The sequence below is a fragment of the Setaria viridis genome, chromosome 8 (genome assembly GCF_005286985.2).
Source record: "Setaria viridis chromosome 8, Setaria_viridis_v4.0, whole genome shotgun sequence".
NCBI classification, from domain to species: Eukaryota; Viridiplantae; Streptophyta; class Magnoliopsida; order Poales; family Poaceae; genus Setaria; species Setaria viridis.
In genome coordinates this window covers 33,943,553-33,950,225 of record NC_048270.2, presented here as the reverse complement: position 1 = coordinate 33,950,225, position 6,673 = coordinate 33,943,553, and positions in this window count along the sequence as shown.

Here is a 6,673-nt window from a genome sequence, read left to right as displayed (position 1 = left end):
CTGATTCATTGAACAAGAGTTTTAGTCCACGGTTATATCGCAATTGTATCCACGATTGTAAACGTTGATTGTCCAGACGTGTTGCAGAGTTCATGGACGGGAAAATAGTGTTGCACCAATATGTCCTGGGTGTCCATATGAACTTCCAAACTGGATAACGTGGCACTATGATCTGCGCATGTTGTTTTCTAGTACCCATCATCAGAGGGGGGGAAATCAGAAGAGGAAAAGAAAACGGAGCGTGTGAAAATGAAAAATGACAGGACCCTGAATTATCGACAATAAGTTGCAGTTCCGACGACGATTATTATATGGACATGATAAACATGAATAGGTGGACATGAGAAGAACAGCAAGTTTGGATGCTTCTGAAAGACTGATCAATTTGGACCCATGAGACCGCGGCCTTGAAGAAGGCGCCTTCTTGGGCCCGTTGGGGTCCGTCTTCTCGTGGGCGTCGGTGGAGTCCGGATAGAGTCCAAGCTTCTGAGGAACTTCCCACCAGATACTGTGTTCAGTTTTGCGGGGGAAAAAAAGATACTTTGTTCCGTGATTCAGCTACTACCTCACGAAGTCACGATTATTGAAAACAGCCGATTACATGCTCTCCACCATTTTGACTCGGCCTGAGTGACGTTGCATGGTGATGAAGGCATGGTGACCGAACGGAGCGCACGGACGGAATCCAGTTGCATTCAGAACAAGTTGCAGTTCCAGCAAATTGCGTGGACGCCAGAAGAGCATCAATCCGCCATTAGCTTCCAAACCATGCTTCTGAAAACTTTCCAGCTTTATTTCGTCCTTGTTTTCATTCAGATGCCATCCTCTTGTTCAGTTAACGTTGTTCGTGTCCATGAAAAAGCTAGCAGGGACAAAGACCGATACATCGCCGTCTCGTCTGGGCTGGCTGTACCTGTACTACTTTTGCCTGTTGACTAAAAGGTCCTTCTATTGCGTGAGATATCTCCATTTGGCCTTTGTTTTCCTACGAGAACATTATTCTCGCACAACCCACTTTTCTTGCTGAACTTCCTTTTATTTAAAGCCTTCTTTTTGGCTCAATGCTGTGATTTTCAATCATAATGTCTTCGATTGGCTCAAGTTGTGCGTGAGCAATGGGGTACTCTTTATCCACAGTCCACTCTCATTTCCACGAATTCCTTTTAAGCTCGTTATTTTTGTCTTTGCACGAGAGCAATACTGCTTGAAACAGCGAAAATCCTGTGCGTTTCCAGAACAGAACAGCAACAGCTAACAGCTGAAGTGATCAAAGGTGAGCGTGAACCTTACTGAAAATCTAGTTCGATGACTACCTATTTTCTTGTGTACAAATAAACAACCACAAGCTTCATAATCGCCCCTTTATCTACCATTGCAGATTCAGCTTGGCCCTTCGGAAGCTGTGGTGAAACATTCTGAAACAATTGGAGCATTTGGGTTGGGAGCTTGCCAAATGTTGTAACTTCTCTGACACTTGGTATGGACTGTTTGGACGAGAGGAGGAACAACTGTTGCCCACGTCCCATTGCAGAGCAATGGGAGCATTGTTGTCTAGCAAAGCATGAACCCTGTCTCTTATCACCGATCATGTTTCAGTTATGAAATGGGGACCAGGTGCTGAGACGACAGTTCAGTCGTGCGCTCCTACTTGCTAAATGATTTTTGCTATCCAGCATGGACTACAAGTTTGCAGTAATCAAATTTCAAACCTTGCCCCCAATTCAGGCCTGAATGTGCGGTTGCTTGCGTCGCTGCTTATTCCAGATTTTCAATCGGTGCTGTCATGTCCACTGTCGTTACATCTCAATCATGTTCAGGATTGCTATTGACTTCTCCAAGCTATGCCCTGCAGAGTTTCCATCCTTATCTTTTGGGGGTCCTATAAACTTCCAAATGGGATGATGTTGCGCGATGATCCATGCGTGATGTTCTGCGGTATCTATGAGAACGAAATAAAATCCAGAAGGGAAGACAAAGAGGAGCACATGAAACTGACAGCATCTAGAGCAACAGGTACTTGGAACAACTTGCAACTGTTCACACTGATGCTACACAGGCAAAAAAACAAAATTTGACACAGGAAGTAAGAATACAGATGTGGACATCTGGAGGGCTAGCACGTCAGATTGCGACGCATGTCATTTCTACGAATTCATGTCAAAGATTACTTCCAACACATGTGTTTGGATGATTCTGATACTGTGCATGTTCGCTTCAGCTTATTCAGCCGGCAAACAGTGTTTTCCTCTCACAACAAATCAGCCGTTTCAGCTTTTCAGCCGGTTTATAAGCTGAAGCGAACAGCTTTTGCCGACATATAAGCTGAAGCGAACAGGCCCAGTTTTCCAACCTTTTTCCTTGATTTCAGATACCAATATGGACCCATGAGGATTCTTTGCGTGACATAAAGAAGGCTACCAGATTTGGTTAGTGAGAACCCACACAGTTTTCGCATTTGAGCAATCTTTTGTATGTCTGTTGTGAAATGATGGCAAATCCTGTCTCCTGTCAGTGGACACGTTTGGATAACGAAACGGGGACCAGTATTGACGACAGCTCCCACTGACTGTTCCCTTGCTGCTTTCGAAAATTCCAACTTGGTCTCTACGTTGTAGCTCCAACCTAATCCCAATTTAATCATGAACATTCAGATGATTTTGCTGGTTAATTCAAAGTCCAGGGCATTGTCTCGCAGTTGTATTACAAAGTTCATGAATAAGAAAATAGTGTTCCATCATTATGTTATGGATATCCATATGAACTTCCAAAGTACGCATAACATTTGATTGTGAACTATGTGATGTACAAACTCATTTCAAAGGCAGATTTGGATGTTTCTCAAAAATTCCCAGCTTATCCTTGTTTTCAGACATCAACTTGGACCTATGCATGAGAATAATCTTCATGGCATGAAAAAGCTAACAGTGACGAGCACCTACATATTGTCTGATAGGGACTAGCAGTACTTCATTGTCCTTTTGACCAAAGGCCACACTTTTACTTGAGATTTTGCAATTTGCCATCGTTTCTTGGGAGAACAGCACTGCTTCAACAATTTTGTTGTAACAGTTACTTCAGAATTTGTTTTCTAAACCATATTTATTTTTGAAACTGTTCCTTATTCAGAGCCATGTTTCTGGCTCACCGTGCAGCTGCAAATGAGCAATGAGCTGTCGTTGACCACAGTCCACGGAAGTTTTAGGCATGGCCGTGCATTAGGGCTTTAGGGCTCAGCGTCTGTTGCCATACACAGAGATGGGAAGAAACCAAAGGCATATGGATAAGACTGGATATTTGGATTGCTTCGTATTTTCCTCGAAATCATGGCCAATGCAATATTCAGTTCGAGTACGTTTAGTTTGCATAAGAAAAACTTTGTACTTCTGAACTTTGTTCATGCTAGTTCCTTAATTTCTATTTCATTTATTGATCTCACATATCTAGCAGGATTGTCATGTATTTTGATGTTGAAGGCTTAGAGAAGTGCTTGTAGCACTAGACCATCAAAAAGTGACATCCAACTCTTTCACCCTAGGAAGCAGGGGAAGTAGCTGGTTACCTTTTCCACTCATGTCATTGTTAACCATCTATCTGTTTGCTGAAATAGTAACACAAAAAGATCCACCTTTTTAACAACCATTTTAACTTCATAGGAATTAATCATTTTAATTTTCTCTCCATCTTTTGCTAATTGCTACACATGTGAATGAGTGAAAACATTCAGATGAACACTTCCAATCATGTTGGGCTCTAGGAATTTTGATAGTTTAATTAAAATCCAAATTCATGTTTCTAATTTTGGAGCTTGTGCAAGCAAGCTATCCCATTAATTGAATCAAAATTCCACAGGGGTCTGAAGCAGAAGTTGAGAAGGTGATACGTACTCTTTACGCTGGGCCCACAAACAGTCTCACATGACTCAAACCACTGGTTTGACACTTTGAGCGTGAGCAATGTTAATTGGAAGTGAAACAATATATCTTTAGTTCCACAGCTATTTCAGTATTTTGATTTTTTTCAACCCATCAAGTAAAGGCAAAAACATTTAAATTCATTTACTCAATGTAATTTGGGTCTACCCATTGTTGGCAAAAACTGCAACCTCATCAGGATTATCCAAGTGTGTAAACGCTCTCCAAAAAAAGATATTTGTTCCGAAAGAAAGAGAATATTGAATCAGAGCACGGTTAGTTTGAAATCAGTCGGTGTAGCATTGTACCATCAGAAAGTGACATCCTAATCATTTTAGCGTATGAAGCAGGGCAACTAGTTGGAGGTGCCTTCCACACATGTCCATTTCCCTGTGTTTAGAAAATCAACCAATCTGTTCGTCATGAGTTAAAAAAGAGCTTGCAAGGTCCCCTTTCACCTACCATTTTATCTTCCTCTAAAGAAAAAAATCATTTAAGTTTCCTCTCTATCTTCTGCTGATTTTTTGTGAATGGATGAAAGTACATGTAGAATACTTCCGATCTGGTTATACCCTTGGAGTGTTTGGAAGGGGATTGCTTTGCAAACTTCTATGGTTTAGATCAAGTGTTTGGAAGAGGATCACTTAATTAACTTTTATGATTTAGTTCAAGTTTTGACTAAATCTTAAGGTTCTGGACCCAATTTAATCTAAACACTAGTGATCCATGTTCAACTCACCCTATTTCCAACAAACCCTGTGTTTCAGGTCCTCAACTTTCCCTAGGGCTGAAACAGAACATCAAAAGGAAACAGCCTTTACACCAGCTCCACAGTCGCACGACTCGCACTAGACTCAGTAACCGGTTTGACACGTTGAGCGTGAGCAATGGGCTTATCTCTCATGTACAATGCATAGTTGTATCCCCAGCATGATGGTACTGTCCTTCAGGTCCTTTCCTCTGTTTTCTTGTCTTCTTGTCTCTGCATCAGAGCATCAGGACTCACCTGTCTGTGTGCCATACTACGAAAAGTTGGGAGGAAACAGCACAGCTCAGAGCTGGAAGTGACCGAAAGCCATGGCATGGATAATTGCTTCATGGAGAGGGCAGCTGGATGAGGATGGGTTTGGAGCAATGTGCGGCACGAGCAAATCGAAGTGGGAACAGAATATATGCGTCCAACACCCGCACTAGATTTTGCACAACTTTGAATTTTGCAAAAGATTGTGTTAGTCATTGTTTATGCTGGGGTGGCGCTCTTGTGGCTAACCTTTGAATATTTGACGTGTAGGTCACCTATTTGGGCATCAATGCAAAGAACTCTTCCTTTTTTCTAATGTATTATTTATCTGTTTCTCCCGTGTAAACCACACATTCCACACTTGCAAGGAGTTACAACAATACAACTACTATAAACACAAGTTAGAGGCTAAGATTGAATCTTTGAGTTGTAGAGCACCTGCTAGAGTTTTGTCAGGAATAATCCTCTCTTTCGTGTTTAATGTCAAAATGTTTCAGTGCTGTAAAGCATTTCTTATTCATACTTGTAGGTAGCTTAGCTACACTAAACAAAGTTTTAGTCATGTGTTTTCCACTCTTTATTTTGCTAAAACAATAGTCTCTCTTGGAGTCTTGGATTCCTAGGATTAGGAGACTTTTTCTATAGTACCCTACTCTAAAATATTTTCTATTTTAACAAGGACAAAATGTATTTAAAAATACTTTGCATATATATACTTTGGATTTCAAGCAGCATATTTTAGCTCCACATAATTGTTTTGTGTCAAACTGCCCACTGGCAATGGTGCTAGAGGAATGCATGTACCAATAACTGTACCAGCATATGTGAAGTAAAATTGAGGCCAAAAATTTATATAAATATGAACAAGGAAATTAGTTTCTCAATTTCATCAAGATAAAAAATGAAAAAGGTGAATTATGCTATCCACTTGTTTGAAATTTATGTGCTTAATACAACAAGAACAACTTCTTTCCAATTAACCTTTTGATCTCCAGCTGTGTAAAGGAACAAATAAAAAAGAGATCCACAAATTAAAGCAGATTCTTTTCCTTTTTTTTTCATTCCCCGGAGTGGAGGAACAACCTTTAAGGTAAAGGAACAAATAAAAATAAGGATAAAATTTTAAGAAACAAATGTGCTGAGGAATGGATTAACTTACCCATATTGATATAGGTTTCTCCAATATTCCTGTGGGGATAAAAGGCACATTTGCTGCTAAGATTCACCATTCTTGAACCCCACAAAACTCACAATCATCTAGGAAACTGCACAGAGTATGATTGGCATGTAGACATTTCAGTGGAAACTGATCCGGAGAGGATCCTTGAGAGAAGTCAACGGTCAAAAGCGCCTCATTTTTGTCTGTACTATACTGCATGAAACCTTGCAACCATAGGCCATGTGAGTAAAAAATTCAGGTTGTTAGTGTTAGATGCAAGTAAACTAAAAACAAAAATTTACACTAGTAGGATTGGTAAAACTTTGCTTTGCTATACCAGTTCCCATAACAACATGCAAATAATGTGAAGAGGGATAACAACACGCAATTAGTAATGCTAATCGAGTGGAAGTAAATGACAAGTAGATACACTCAACACTCTTTAGTGCGATGGACCCATGTAATCATGAAAGGTACATTTTAGGCTGGGCAAACACACAGAGCAGAGGACTGACGACCTGTAATTTGTCATCCACGTATTGTCTTTTCAATACCAGGGAATAAATGACTCAGCAGGAGCAA